This window comes from Pteropus vampyrus, unplaced genomic scaffold, assembly GCF_000151845.1.
Source record: "Pteropus vampyrus isolate Shadow unplaced genomic scaffold, Pvam_2.0 Scaffold322, whole genome shotgun sequence".
Taxonomy (NCBI): Eukaryota; Metazoa; Chordata; class Mammalia; order Chiroptera; family Pteropodidae; genus Pteropus; species Pteropus vampyrus.
In genome coordinates, this window is record NW_011889103.1 from 210,494 (window position 1) to 224,713 (window position 14,220).

Consider the following 14,220-nt stretch of genomic DNA (forward strand, 5'->3'; position numbering starts at 1 on the left):
AGAGTTGGCAAGTGGCTGAGACCCCTCAGGTAAGGGCTGAGGGGCCTGCGTGGGTAAGAGGGTTCCATAAGAGAACAGGGTGCGGAGCCGCTGCAAAACGATTCCTGCCCCCCATCCAAGCTTCCAGGTCCAGCGGCTTCTCCGCAGGCTGGAGGTTCAGCGCCCAGTCAGGTGAGTAAAGAACCCAGAGAGGTGACAGCCCAGCTCTGGGTAAATGACAAACTTTCCTCTGGCAGAGGGTGGGACATTCTGGCTCACCCAGGAGTCCTTCCCGCTGGGACCCCAAAGGCAGGCACTCGAGGGCTTCTCAGGCTGAGCTGGGCCAGGGAAAAGGCAATGGATCCCTTTAATTTGATTCATAAATCACCCGCTTCTTGGCCAGTTCAGAGTTCTGAGGTAGAAGGAGCTGGTCATATTTTCAAGTTGGCCTTACAAGGTGTTTGTTGGGCATGATACTCATAAATGAGGCTACTTGTTATCTGGAGCCAGCATCCAGGGCTGCCCAAGAGATGGGCTTTGTGTCCAGTGCTCTGCAGGTTTGCTTGTGTCGTTCTGGTTGGGTGTGTGTGTGTGTGCGTGTGTGTGTAGGGAGACAACTGGGGCCAGGAGGACTCACTAAGCCAGATCGCCTCCATCCAAGTCCTTCCAGCAGCCTCAAGTGTCATCACAGGAGAGGACTCATCTCTTTGGCAGAGACACTAGGAGAGGCAGGATTACCTCCTGTTCCTTGCAGCTCCTTAAATGAGCAAAAGATTTGGGAGAAGTTTCCTGCGCCGCTCAACGACACCATTCTGATTGTAGCTTAGGGAGGTACAAACTTTTTGCAGAAAAGGGGCTGGAATGGACAGTTGGATAGGGGCTCCTGGCATTCTCATCCCAGCTCTGAGGATGTGGGTGGTCCCCCTACACTCCAGGCCCCTAGAGGCTCTGCCCAGCCCAGCACACAGCTCATGAATTGGGCCAGATTTTTCATCCTAATGAAAAGCTTGATTCAGAGGCTACCTGGTCTCCAAGGATCATTTTGGAACCACTCATGTGGTTACAGCCCCCTAAATGGCATTGTGGTTCCTCACTGGGGTTCCAGCCTAGGGCCAGGGTCATCTCGAGGGACGGGCTGGTCAGCAAGACAGGCAGTAGAGGTGCTTCTGGCCATGACCCAAAGGTGGGACATATTCCCCTGGCCCTGTAATTGCCTGCTTGGGCTGGGCAGCTACCTCTGGAGAATAGCATTGCTGTGTTGTTCTTGGACAGTACTTGAAGTATGAGGGGGGAGTTTGAGGACTTCCAGCCCTTGCTTCAGGTTCTGACCTGGGGCCAGGCTGGGAGCCACTTCTCTAGACTGCTGAGACCTCAGTATTCCTCCAGGGGGTCAGAGTCTGGTTCTTGATGCCCTGGGGAAACCCTATCTCTGGGTCAGGAGACTGAACTTCAAGCCTGCCTTCGATTTGCTGTGTGACTTTGGGCAAATCACTAGACCTCTCTGGGCCCTAGTCGCTGCTTCTGCAAGACGAAGGGATTTCATGTATCCTCAGAGGTCCCAGTTTGAACATTCTGTGTCCTTGAGCAATTATCTTTTTAGGTTTTCAAAACCCTAAAAGGTGATGTAATTTAGTGTTTAAGAGTCCTAGGACTCAGACACATCGGAGTTTGACCAGTCACTTCACCCTCCAAACCTCCATCCCTCCACTGTAAAGTGGGTGAGTTCATAGTTCGGACTTTAGAAGGCTATTGGAAGGACTAACTGAGGTGGTGCACGGAAAGCGCTAAGTGTATCTAGTATAGACTGGAGCTCCACAGACACAGCAGCAGGACTGTCTGTTTTGGGGTCTTATGCATGAGTGTCTGGCTGCCGTTTTCCCCAGGGAGGCTGGCCCTGTCCCACCTGAGCACCAGGTGATCCTCGGCTAGGGGGCAGGGCCCTTGTTCCCTCCAATCCCCTGGCACCTGCAGTCCCCGCCCCCTCGCTGCTGCCTCATAAAAGCACTACTGGACCAGCAGCTCCTAGTGGGGAGCCCAGGGCGGTCTGGGAGGACTGGAGGAATCCAGCTGCTGTGTCGCCATGACAACAGGAGGTGGAGGTAAGCTGTCTCCATGGCTTCAACTTTGCGGCTGTGCAGGGACCTAGGACAGAGAAGTTCAGTGTGTCTGTGTGTTAGGCCCTCAGTCTCCTGAGGCTGTCTGAGCAGAGGTTGCTGACCCCTGCAGGAACAGCCACGTGGGGAAAAATGCTTGAGTGGGGTGGTGGTGGTGGGGGGTGTTGCTGAGGTTGTGGGAAAAGGCAGTGGCGTGATCAGTCTTATTTCTTTCTGAGTGGTTCTGATGCTTGGGACATCTGTGTCCCTCCCCAGACTAGGGTTCCCCAGGGTCCATGGTGAAATTGCCATGGGGAAGGCAGACCTCATCTCTGCTGACATAGAGTGACTTAATGGGCTTGTAGTAGGGACTGGGTCAGGAGCGGTTCTGCCATGTGCTAGTCCGTGGGCTTGACTGGAAAATGGACAGTTTGATTTCCTAGTGGAGTAGGACATGGGTGTGTGTGTAGACATGTGTGTAAATGTGTACGTTCTCATGCAGGTTTGGACATATGTGCTCACGTGACTGTGATTGACATAAAAACCTTAAGTGTGTGTGCACACATGTGAGAATAGTGTCAATATGAGTATATACTTGTGAAATCGCATGTCCATGGATTTATGAATGTGTGTGCCTGTGCATGCCCACAGAAGAACGCGTGCCTGTGTGTCAGTGCAAGTGTGGGGGCGCGTATGCACTTGTGAGTGTTGAGCAATTATGTGTGTGTGAGTTGGATGTATCTCTATGGCCAGACAGTAGCATGGCTGCACAGCTGCACACGTGTGCTCTGGGGGTCTGTGCAGTGTTACCTATGTTTGAGAAGTTGTGTAGTTCTGCTTGGTGCATGCTTTGGTAGCTGTCCGTGCCGTCTGCATGTGTTTCTGTGGGCATTTGTGCATGTACGAGTGTGTACAATGATGATGTGAGTGTGAACTCATAGTATGCACTTACAGGCATATCTGTCTACATGGTTTTCAATACTTTTTTGTGTGTCTCTATGTGCACATATATGTATAGTATTGCATACACTCTCTCTGTGTATATGTGTGTCTGTCATGGTATAACCACTGTGAGTGACTCTATGAATATGTGTGACTTTCTGGGTGTATGTATCTGTGAGTGTCAGAGGGTACATTGGATTGCGTTGCTCTGATTGTGTGCTTCTGTGGATGTGTATTGCAGTGTAAACTTTTTGTGCATCTGTGTACACATATTTCTGAGTGTGTGTGTCTGTGTGTAGGACTGCATGCTTGGTTGTATCTTTGTGTATGTGTGTTTACTCGTGTTAGTCTCTGGGTGTGTTGACTGCGGTGTACATTTGAGTGTGTCTCTGTGTGCTTATGAGTGTCTCTGAATGTATGTTTTGGGATGTTGCAGTGTAACATGTACATGTTGCCTGTGTATGAGTGAGCTTCTGAGTGTGTATACCTGGGGTGTTATGCTGCATTTTCTTGCATGTCTCTGGGTGTACATTGTATGTTTCTGAGCACATTTGCCCATCTGTGGGGCTGTGCCACTTTCACGCAAGTCTCATATGTATGTGTGTATTTCCTTGATGCGCATCTCTGCGAGTGTGCCTGAGTGTCCACGGGGTGTAAAGATGTGTGTGTGCAGTGTAAACACAGCTGAGAGCTTCCACAGAAAATATCTCTGAACCTTTAAAACTACGCTTCTGCCTGCTCTTCAGGTCTGAACTATGTTTGTGCTATGCACCTGAAGCATTGCTTCAGTGATTGGTGCCGGCTCTGAGCAGCGTGTCGGGATGTTGCGTGTTCGTTTTTCCTTGTGCCTTAGCTCCGAAGTCTGTGTATTCCCCTGCCTTTGGCTCCCTTGGCCCCCACAACAGCCCAGGTGTCTCTCACCAGAAGCCTGAACTTTAGGACAGTTGCCGAACAAACTCACAAATGTTAGGAGTGCAGGTAGAATTTTAGGTAGAAGTTCTGGAAATCAGCAGCCTAGGATGCACGGAACATCTCGACCACAGTGTTTCTAATTAGAAGCAACTTGTTTTCCTTAAATAAACAAATCAAGTGAGAAAAGAAATTGCCAGAGATTAACGACTCCCCAGAGCAGGTCCAGATGTCGCAAAGATGGGGATGGGGTCCCCAGGGACTACACATGTGAGTGCTAAGGATCTCTTCCAGATTTTGACCAAGAGCTGATGAGGCAGGGGCTGAAGAGGAAGCTGATGAGGGCAGGACAGTGCGAGGCCCTAGTGTAAGATTTGGTTTGCACAGGCATTACTGGCCCCCATTCCTCCTTCTTCCCTGTGTTCATGCTGTCAGCCACATGACTTCACCCTTCTCCCCTCTCAAGGGGCTGCCAGGATTTCTGCTCCTGCTCCCTCACTTTGGGTTTGGCCATGTGACCAGCTTTGGCCATGAGGGTGAGGTGGAAGGGACAGTGTGTCCGTTTCAAGCTTAGGCCTCAGGGGGCCTTGCATGTTTCTGCAGTGGCTGGGAGAAGAACTCCCTCAAGGTAGCTACTGCTCCCTCAGCCTGGCCCCAGAATGAACACATGTCCAGCCACCCTGAGCCCAAACCTCAGTGAGCCTGGTTCGGCCATGCTCCAGCTGGCCACGAACAGGTTAGCTAAATAAATGCCTCTTATTGTGTGTCACAGGGGTTTGGTGGTTGTTTGTATGCCCCATTATTGTAGTTACAGCTAACCAAGGTCGTTACCAGCAGTCCGGGTATCCTTCTCCTGTTTGACCCCTGATAGTCGTTCAGAACTGCATAATGAACACCCATACTTCTCACCATGGGTATCTCATTACTACCTTGCCTTCTGCTCATCCCAACATTAGCAGTAATAATAATAAATAATAATAATGATAATAGGCAGTAATAGATAGTGTTTATGGAGTGTTTACCGGATACTACACCCCATGCCAAAAAGAGAGAGAGAATCTATTACAACCCTTTGAGGTAGTTTCTATCATGATCTTTTGTTATAATCTGTGAGACTCTGAGAGCTGGTTTGGCTTGCACCTGTCACACAGCCCAAAAGAGGCATAGCTGGGCTTTGCACACAGATCACCTAATGTCAGAGACCATATTGCCTCCCCAATGCTAGCAGGCATGTTTGACATACTGACATCCTAGCATGCATTTGACATTTCTCCCTTAACTCACCTGAATGTCAGGTAGTCAGGAATGAATCTTGTCACAAAAATGGAAAGTGTCTTTTAGATGGGGGAGGGGGCATTTGCTTATTCATTCATTCCTTCTTTCACGTATTCATTTGTTGAGCATCAGTTATTTGCTGTTACCCAGTATTTGCTCAGAATATTTTGTGTCTTACTCTGTGCTGGGCACTAAAGATACAGATATAAGAGACCCCAGTTCTGTCCTCAAGGAGTTTACACTCTGGAGGGGAAGCAGGGGAACCTGGGTTCTGGAGAGAGATCAGACTGGGACCCAGCCCAGACCCCTCCCTGGGAGCATGTCTGGCCACCACCTCCCAACCAGGTTGCTGTGAGAATCAAAGGAGGTCATGTTGACAGAGCCCTTCACACAGTGCCTGGGACATCAGAAAACACAATAAACAGCTGTCCTTCTTCCTCCTCTCTTTCTCCTCCTCCTTACAAAGGAGACCTCTAAGTTAAAAAGCCTAGCTGATGTCCTTGGACTTAGCCAAGAGACAAAAGGCAAGAATTCTACATACTTGGGTAAGTCACTGTGATCAAGTGACAGATGGGGCTGACATTCATCCATAGGTGAGACATCAGAGGATCAGGAAAGGGGCAGCAACTCCAAAGACTCTGAGCTGAGAGAATTTTTAGGTGGGGAAGTGGAGACTCAGAAAAGGGAAGAGATGTCCCAAAGGCCACCCGGCTAGTGGGAGGCAGGTGACTATGTTCTTAATACCTGCAAATCCGGGAGGACAGCTGTGTGCCTCTCCCAGCCCCAACTCCAAGAAATGCATCCTGGAGTCCCCAGCTGCAGGAGGGCCTGACCCAGCTCACTTCTCTCATCCTGATGTTCAAGTTTCTAGCTCAGCTCCCAAAGATTGTATTTACTGTTTCCTTTAAATTCTCTCTGTTGTCCTAAGAGTGCAGGGTGAAGAAGAGAGCCCCTGGATGGAAGTGAAGAGATCTGGGTCCCCACTCTGCCACCCTCTGACTGACTCAGGGGTCTTAAGCAAGTCTCTTCCCTTTCTGGGTCCTCAGTTTTCCCACCTGTGGAATGGGAGAAGAATTATATATAATCATTAAGGACTTTTCCGGTCTGGCCTTTTATGGTCCCATTTTCTCTTCTAATTTGAGTAGCCACCAAAGACTTAATATGTGTTGGCCTCTGCTCTGAGGTGGTCCTGAAGGACCCCAATTTGCTGACCCTCCTGATGACAGTGATGTTAATGGAAAGCATCATCATCTTCATGGCCTCTGTTTGATAGGAGTTCACAGTGCTGGGCATTGTAAGAGAGCTTCACTTCCATTCTCAGAGTTCTCATGAGTTAGGGAACCTCTGTCTCCACTTTATAGGCGAGGATGCTGAGGCTCGGAGACACCATTCACTTGTTCAGTATGTGGTAGAGCTGAGATCTGAGTCCAGTCTATCCGACCCCAAAGCCTGAGTCTTAGCCACTCCTCTCTCCTGCTTCTCCTCTCTGCTACATCACCACTATCTTTCCCAGATGGAGGAATGAACTATTTCAGGAACACCTCAGAGGAAGGTTTCCATTCTTCTCCCTCTCATTCATTAACGTGGAAGTGACACGAGCCAAGCCAGGGTCCACCCTCACAGGCCTAGTGATGGCAAACATGGGTCTGATGGTGAGGCTGCCGTCTGGGTGGGTATGGGGGAAGGGGAATGACTGGGAGACTTCTTCTATGACAGTGAACAGCAGGTGACACGGGTGAGTCTGGGTCCCCAGGGCTGTGTGCACCAGGCTCTGGCTTTTCAGATTTACAAAAAGTCTCTGCACCTCCGGAAAGCTAGGATCACGTGGCATTTGCCATGATGAACCGCGTAGAAGTTTCCGAAGTTGGCAGATCACTCATGTTTCTCCTTCTCTTGGGTTGTCTCCAAGGTGAGCCCCACTTTGCTGCGATGACCCTGATTTCTTCCCCACAGAATGTCCATTTTACAAGTCTGTGGCCTGAGCTCTTTGCCGTTTGAATGCCTACCTTGTGGACAAGGAGAAAATGCAGAGTCTGGGACAACCAGACTTGCTTTCGTTTTAACAAAGCTCTTAGGTGTATCGCCATAACTTCAGGCCACTTGTCCTGGAAACTACATATAAAGCAGGAAAAGAATGTTGTCCCATTGAATTGCCACAGTGTTCGTATCAGAAAAGAGCCAACATTTCTTCACTCAGAGCCTGTTGACTCTTACTTTGCACACCATTCTGATAATCTCAGTGACCTGATGTCCCAGCCTTATAGCCTGTAGAAGTATGTGGCATGGTAGAGAAAGCACAGTGACAGCAGCCAGCAGCAACAGTTGACAGCTTGAGAACCAGGGTACAGATGAAGAAATTATAAAAATAAGCATGAAAACGAAAAAAATCACAGTGGTGGGGCAGTTAATACAGGGGTCAAATGACCCCCTCATCACACTAGCTTGTGCTCATCTCAGTGGTATAGAACAGTGTAACTGATTAGAGAACCATGTGTAGTCATTCATTTTTATCCACGGGGATATGTTCCTAGAACTCCAGTGGATGCCTAAAACTGAGGATAGAATCGAACCCTAAATGCTATGTTTTTTCCTGGACATACATACCTATGATAAAGCTTAATTCAGAAATGAGGCAATTTCAAGGATAGAAGATTTGTTCTGACCAGAGATCTTAGTAACCTCAGCATACAATCTTGTTTCCTTATCAAGAACTTACACCTTTTCATTTAAAGAAAGCACTTTATGACTCCTGCATTGCCAGCATCACTACTCTTGTGCCTTGGGGCCATTATTAAGTAAGATGTGAGTGACTTGAACACAGGCCTTGCAATACCATGACAGTCGAGCTGATAACCCAGACGGCTACTACGTGACGAATGGGCGGGAAGCGTGCGCAACGAGGATTCAAGTCCCAGGAGGGACGGATCAGGATGGTGAAGGATTTCATCTCGTTACTCAGAACGGTGCCTACTTAAAACTTGTGAATCGTTTATTTCTGGAATTTTCCATTGAACATTTTTGGACTGCAGTTGACCGTGGGTAACTGAAATCATGGAAAGTGAAACCGTGGATCAGGAGGGGCTACTGCAATGCGATGTGCTGTGTTACAGAGCAGCAGAAATGCCGCTGCTTCTGCATAGCCCTCAGAAACAGTTCACCTCCATTCAGTAGGAAGAGAGAAGGGCAACGAATAATTAATCGTATAAAATATTTTGATCTCACGGTGAACTACGTGCTTCTGTGTATGATGCCTCAGGTGTCTGGAAAATTCACTCATGTGGAACTCTTTCTTTTTCATTGTGTTGAGTAAGGGACATCTTTCTGCACCTAGATGAGTATCTGGCATGTGGCAAGCACTCAGGAAGTAAACATTCTTTGTCATCAGACAAAGGGTTCAGATGCTAGCGACTTCACTATAGCCAGTGCTTCAACCTCGGGCCTCCGTGTTCTCATCTGTAAAATGAGGACATCTGCAAATGAACTAAAGGTGTTGCTGAAAATCAAAGCACCTTCAGTCTGTACTTGGCCTCTGGCTCATGACATCTCATGACATTGGCTCCCCTAATTCACATGGGAGCCAGTCACCTGCAGAAACCAGGCCGGAGAGGACTCTGAGCCTGCCACATAATTGCAACTTGTAGTAACTGCCAAGAAGGAAAATATCTGACTCTGGGCATGCAAAAATTAGGACGTTTAAAAGGAAGGCTTCCCCAAGAAAGGGGAAAACGAGCTGGAATCTGAAGAGTGAGTAGGATTAACCAGGCGAAGAGGGCTGGGGAGATGGAGGGAACAGCACGTGCAAAGGTCCTGACGTGAGGAGAGTGGCACGAACCAAGGCCATGGACACTAGAGCTCTGGGGTGGGAAGGAGCTGGTGCACGATGAAAGTCGACAATTCTCAGGGCCTTGTGGGCCCCATGAGTGCTCTGCTCTTTTTCCTTCCAGCAGTGAGAAGCCTTGTAAAGATTTTAAGTACAGGGAGTGAGATAATTCAATTAAACCCTGGCCAGAGCAACAAGAAGAAATCTCACCCCGACATGAGGTGGGAGCCCATTGAAATCCCAACCAAGAGGGAGCCGAGAGGGCATCAGTGACTTCAGGATTTCAGCCTCATTATGCAAAACATAAAGCCTTCCAAGGGAGAGGTGAGCTTTGGAAAAAGTCAACAAATTTAGTTTTTTAATCTGCTTTAAGTTGCCGGAATGTTCCTGTCTTCCTTCCATTGTCGCCGGATGACCTAAGGGCTCTTTTAACTTTTATTAGAGAATTTTTTTAATTAAAGTAGTTTTTATGAAAAACAAATGCCAGCCGTGTTTGATAAGAAAAAATTAAAATATGGCACTGGGGAAATGCCACAGAAAGCTTTGATTTTTACTCCTTATGGCATCTGAACTGATTTAAATAATAATTATATATCTCATCTTAATGCAGTCTCTCCTCCCTTCCTGGCCTCCCCAACACACCACAGTGGACCAGAGCCTCTGAACATATGCTATTTCTAAAATCCCCAACTCTCAGCTCCTAAAGAAAAAGGGACGGCCCTGTAGGAGACCAAGATTTCTGACCTAACTGATTCAGGTTTAGGGCAAATCTTGCTCAAATCCAAGTGCTACCAATTCACAGCTGCATGGCCTTGGGTAATTTACTTTAATCCCCTTAGCCTTCAGTTACTCATGTAAAATGGAAATAGTGGTAGTATTTATATTCATCGGGATTCTTTGGATTGTAAGAGACAGAAAATCTGACTTAAATATCAGTACACTCTTTTTCTCAGGCATAAAAGGTAAACATATTGGTTTATGTAACTGGCAACCAGCTTCAGGCTTGGCTAGATCCAGGAGTTTAACGGAGTCACAGCTTTCTCTTCTCCCTCCCTCCAAGTTTTTTTTTTACTCTCCTTTACTCTTTATCTCTTTGCCTGTTTTCATTTTTTGTTTTTTTAGAATTTATTTTTCAATTACAGTTGACATGTAATATTATATTAGTTTCAGGTCTACAACATAGTGATTAGACATTTATAGAACTTACAAAGTAATCACCCCCATGACTCCCCTTTTCTTTGTGCTGGTTTCCTTCTCGGGCTGGCTTTGGCTCTCTTCTGGGCACAAATGCCCATCAGCAGTTCTATGCTTACATTGTGCCAGCTGCAAGCTCAATTCCAAGAAATCCTGGAATTGAGATGTGGGGCCCTCTGGAACTAATCCCCATAGCCAGGGACCAATGTTATAAGGCCAGGTCTTGCCAGCATGGGAGACACGGAGCCTGTTCTTTCAGAACCGTAGATAAATCATGTTGCAGATGACTTCAGAAGACACATCGGCCCATTGTTCTAGAATCCCGGGTCATGCGTTGGATGCTTTTACCATCCCCTTGGATGGCCACAGGCAGACCTTTTTACTTCGCCATTTGTAATAGGCTCCGAGGATGGGATTCAGTGAGAATGGTTGCTTCAAAGCAGTTCATTTTGCTGCCTAGGATTATTAATGTTCTCTCTGATTTCTTGCTTCACACTATTGATTTCCTGGGATAAAACCTCCCCTGCAGAGCCTGAGAAGGTAATTCAGCTGCCATCCCTCAAATAAAGGAGAGTTCCGTCCTGGCTCTCCCACTCTCTGCTGTGTGACTGAGGGCAAGTCACTTCACCTCTCTGAGCCTCAGTTTGCTCATCCGCAACATGCAGATCCTCATAGCTCCTGCCTCCAAAAGGGATGTCGGACACATAGTAGGTACTCAACAAAGTAGCTCTTCCTATAATACTCCAGCCCCAGCAGCCTGGGGAGAGGGAGATAGATGATCATGTTCCTCATACTGAGCACTGAGAGTACTGAGCACTCTCTGTGCCAGGCTCTTTCTGAGCACAGCCCCCTTTGCTGCTCATGGCAGCCCTGAGGCTGGTGGCTCTACTATCACTGTCCTCTTTTTCACATATGACGAAACAGACTCACATAGCTAGGTCACAGCACAGCAGAGATTTCAGCTCCAGTGTACCGGAATCCAGAGGCCCTGCCTCTTGTGAAGGGCTCTACCTCCTAAGGAAATCAGTTGCATTCACATAAACCCATGGGTGCCAGGGACCCCTTAGCAGTGGAGTCTAGACCCAGCTCTGCTACTAACGTACTGTGTCACCTAGGGAGGCTTTCTTGACTTCTCTGGGCCTTTTTTCTCTGGTTCCTTAAACTCATCTCATTCCCTTCCACCTCAGGGCCTTCGCACATGCTGTGCCATCTACCTGGCACACTTCCCTCTCCATCTTCACCTGCTTAATTGTAACTTCTCCTTCTGGTCTTAGGTGAAGCATTACTTCTGAGATTTCTCTGTGGCGTTCCTTGCCCAGGTCAGCTCTCCTCTGCCATGAGCTCTCCAAGCTCCATATCATTCCTTCAGGGCTTGTGATTACAGCGCTGTGTGATGATGTAACCAACCTGTGTCTCCTCTATCAGTCTGTGTCTTCGAGAGGGGTCAGGGAAACATTTAGCTCCCTTTTTAAGCTCATACTCTAAGGCTACCACATACATACAGCACGAAGTTGTGGTTATTAACTAAAATTTAAAAGGAGGTCTGAGGAGCCTCATACACTGTGAATTAATACAACTGCTTTGGAAAACTACTTGGCAGCATTTAATAAAGCAGCACAATATATCCTCTCATCTGAAATATAGACTCAACAGAAATGAAGATATATGTTCTTTTTTATATTTTTATAATAGTCATAATAGTGAAAAACCGAAGTGAGCAGCTGAGTGCCAGATGTCCATTTTGGTAGAATAGACAAGTGAAATGAGGTTCTGTCGTGCCATGGAATAGTACACGGTAGCGAAAACGAACAAACTACAGCTACGTGCCACAAAAGGATGGATTATGCAAAAATAATGGCCAAGCAAAAAAAGCTAGATGCAAAAGAGCATATGCTATATAATGTTAATTACAAAAAAGCTCAGCATAGAAGCTAAACTAGAGTGTTTAGGGATGCAGTGTTAGGTGGAAATGTAAAGAAAAACAAGGAAGAAACAACCATAATAGTTAGGGTGTTAGTTGCCTCGGTTGGGGAAGGAGCCAGAAAGGGCTTTGGGGAGCTCCACGTTCCCTTTCTTGCCCTGGAAGATGGTTACATGAACATGTGTTCATTAAGCAGTAATTCATCAAATTGTATACTTTTGTTTTGCATTTTCTTTTGTATATGGGGCATGGGTCTCATGAAATGATCCTTTGTGTCCCCCCAGATACTTACATCTGGGGGACTCCACTTGGACCATACCGCTTCGGCCTTATGCAGAGAATATCCTCAGCCATCCTGTCTTAAGCCAAATTATTCTCTACTTCTAGTGCCACAAATCTCTTCCGGGATGGGCTGTGCCCCTCTCTGTCCCTTAAGCCCTCAGGGATCCAAATTTACATGTGCAAACACAACCCAAGCCACTTTTGTCTTGGTACAGAGAGCACTTGGCCAGAGGACACAATGAGCCCTTTTTTTTTTTTTTCAGAATGTGATAAAGATGGAGGGTTGATTGCCCCAGAAGAAAATAAAAAAGAAAATAAAAGAAAAACAGAGAAAAATAAAACCTGAGAAGCAGGTTCTAATTTTGGAGGCTACCAAAAGCCAGGAGATAAGCCGTCCTGGATGGAGGGTCAGATAATAGAATGAGGACATGGGGCTCCAAGAGGCGGGCAGCCGGGTGCCAGGCCCAGGGTGGGCTGGCCTCTGGGTCCAGGAGAATTAGGCCATTGGATTCACTACCACGGTTGTTCTTCCATGGCCCTGACCTTCCTTTCTGTGTGGACAGAAGGTGGGCCTGGAGCATACTCTTGAAACTGGAGAGCAAAAACATCATGATTTTGATAACATCCTTGGAGCACAAGTCAGGATGGACTAGGGTTGGGGTGTTCCAGGGGCTTCTAGAAATCTGGATAATGGTTTTGGATTATTAATTCCTTCATGATGAACTTCATTCATCCATCCATTTAAAAAATATTTGTAAATCTCCTACTCATCATTCATTCAACAAATATGAATTGAGCTTACCTTGGCCTAGACACCGATAAGCATCAGGGATACAGTTAGAGTGGCTAATTTGGTTTTGTTTTTTCCAGGATTTTCCCAATTTTAGCACTGAAAGTCTCAGCGTCCTGGGAACCCCTCAGTCACAGGAAACTAGGACGATGTGGTGAAATAAGAATCTTCTGATGCCCACCCTCACAGAGGTCACTAGGTGGAGGAGGCAGGAAATGACAAACCGGCAGATCAGCACTTTGATGGAGGAAGGGCAGGGTGTTGTGAAAGCTCAAAGGAGGCCCCTCACCCAGAGGAGAGTGTCCAGGAAGGCTTCCTGGAGGAGGTGGCATTCAAACCAAGCCTTTCTAGTGGAGGAAGATCAGGCAGGAGGGCAGGGTGGGTGGAGGAGGAAGACAGTGTTCCTGACAGATGGGAGAGGTGAGAGCCTGGTGTGTTTGAGAAGGTGGATCAGATGCATTGTGGTTGAGGAGAGGACCTGGAGGAGTCAGGTCACAGTAGACCTTTTGGGTCAGAGTGGGCACCACGAGGCACTTGGTAGCCCTGGGGGCGTTCTAGAAGGGAAATGGAGACCTCAAATTTCTATTTAAAGATTGCCCTGGCTGCTGCATAGAGAATGGAGGAGCAATTGGCATCAGAGGGAAAGTTAAGAATGGCTATGAAGACATACTGGCGGGGCTTTTTATTAGTACCTCCAGATGCTCAGGCCAAAAGCTTTGCAGTCACCTTTGACTCCCTTCTCCCTCTCCGACCCCACATAAGATCTTCAGTAAATCCAACCCCTTCTCTCCACCTCCATCCCCATTCCTGGCATTCCCCACACCCCACCTCATGGTCCTCTTCTCTGCTCTGTCTACATAGCTCTTAACACTTTCTATTCTACCATGCAATTGACTTATTTATTTATTTTTTTTAGGCGAGGCAACCCTTGGTTGACCTCACAGATTGCAAGGACCTTGTCAGCTTACAATCCCTTATTTTTTATGCCTACAGCACCTGGTCTTCCTAGGTGGTC

The 14,220-nt window shown here is 47.4% G+C and overlaps 1 protein-coding gene across 3 annotated transcripts in view; it reads left to right on the plus strand.

Annotated features, from left to right (window-relative positions):
- Positions 1 to 14,220, plus strand: part of WSCD2 (WSC domain containing 2) — a 102,285-nt gene continuing 88,065 nt past the window's right edge. For all 3 annotated transcript variants that reach the window (XM_011377789.2, XM_011377791.2, XM_023521904.1), the window contains exon 1: positions 1 to 29. The gene's annotated coding sequence lies outside the window, so the exon portion shown is untranslated. The remainder of the gene's footprint in view (positions 30 to 14,220) is intronic.